The 1569-nt window shown below is 36.2% G+C and overlaps 1 non-coding gene across 1 annotated transcript; it reads left to right on the forward strand.

The window, feature by feature from the left end:
* Window positions 1-329: 329 nt before the first annotated feature.
* LOC130971480 (small nucleolar RNA R71) lies at window positions 330-437 on the forward strand. Its single transcript, XR_009082697.1, has one exon. It is a non-coding gene; the product is annotated as a small nucleolar RNA R71 (small nucleolar RNA).
* Window positions 438-1569: the final 1132 nt, after the last annotated feature.

The following is a 1569-nucleotide window of genomic DNA, read 5'->3' on the forward strand; positions in this document are numbered from 1 at the left end:
GAAGCATCCTTAGTACTGCTTAGTGCATTTTGCATTCCAGACAGACTTTGAGAAATCAAATTGACTTGTTGAGTCAATATCTTGTTCTGAGCCAGAATGGCATTCAGAGTATCAATCTCAAGAACTCCTTTCTTCTGATTAGTCCCATTGTTCATAGGATTCCTTTCAGAAGTGTACATGAATTGGTTATTTGCAACCATTTCAATTAGTTCTTGAGCTTCTGTAGGCGTCTTCTTCAGATGAAGAGATCCTCCAGCAGAGCTATCCAAAGACATCTTGGATAGTTCAGAGAGACCATCATAGAAAATACCTATGATGCTCCATTCAGAAAGCATGTCAGAAGGACATTTTCTGATCAATTGTTTGTATCTTTCCCAAGCTTCATAGAGGGATTCTCCTTCCTTCTGTCTGAAGGTTTGGACTTCCACTCTAAGCTTACTCAATTTTTGAGGTGGAAAGAACTTTGCCAAGAAGGCATTGACTAGCTTTTTCCAAGAGTTCAGGCTTTCTTTAGGTGGTGAATCCAACCATGTCCTAGCTCTGTCTCTTAAAGCAAAAGGGAATAGCATCAGTCTGTAGACCTCAGGGTCAACCCCATTAGTCTTGACAGTGTCACAGATTTGCAAGAATTCAGCTAAGAACTGATGAGGATCTTCCAATGGAAGTCCATGGAACTTGCAATTCTGTTGCATTAGAGAAACTAATTGAGGCTTAAGCTCAAAGTTGTTTGCTCCAATGGCAGGGATAGAGATGCTTCTCCCATAGAAGTCGGGAGTAGGTGCAGTAAAGTCACCAAGCACCTTCCTTGCATTGTTGGCATTGTTGTTGTTTTTGGCTGCCATGGGTTCTTCTTCTTTGAAGATTTCTGTTAGGTCCTCTACAGAGAGTTGTGCCTTAGCTTCTCTTAGCTTTCGCTTCAAGGTCCTTTCAGGTTCAGGGTCAGTTTCAACAAGAATGCTTTTGTCTTTGTTCCTGCTCATATGAAAGAGAAGAGAACAAGAAAATGTGGAATCCTCTATGTCACAGTATAGAGATTCCTTGAGGTGTCAGAGAAGAAGAAAAATAGAAGGAAGAAGGAGAAGAATTCGAACTTAGTCAGATAGAGTTCGAATTGTGCATTGAGGAGGAGTGGTGCTCCATAAATAGAAGGATGTGAGAAGAGAGGAGGAAATTTTTCGAAAATTAATTAAAAAGATTTTAAAAGCATTTTGAAAAACTTTAATTTGATTTTCGAAAATCAAGAGTGAGAAAGGGATCAAGTAATTTTTGAAAAAGATTTTGAAATTAGAAATCAAAAAGATATGATTGAAAACTGTTTTGAAAAAGATGTGATTAAAAAGATATGATTGAGAAGATATGATTTGAAAACAATTTTAAAAAAGATTTGATTTTAAAAATTAATGACTTGCCTAACAAGAAAAGATATGATTCAAACATTAAACCTTTCTCAACAGAAAAGGCAACATACTTGAAATGTTCAATCAAATCATTAATTGTTAGCAAGTATCTTTGAAAAAGGAAAGAAATTGATTTTGAAAATATTTGATTGAAAAGATATGATTTGAAAAA

This window comes from Arachis stenosperma, chromosome 3 (genome assembly GCF_014773155.1).
Source record: "Arachis stenosperma cultivar V10309 chromosome 3, arast.V10309.gnm1.PFL2, whole genome shotgun sequence".
Lineage (NCBI taxonomy): Eukaryota > Viridiplantae > Streptophyta > Magnoliopsida > Fabales > Fabaceae > Arachis > Arachis stenosperma.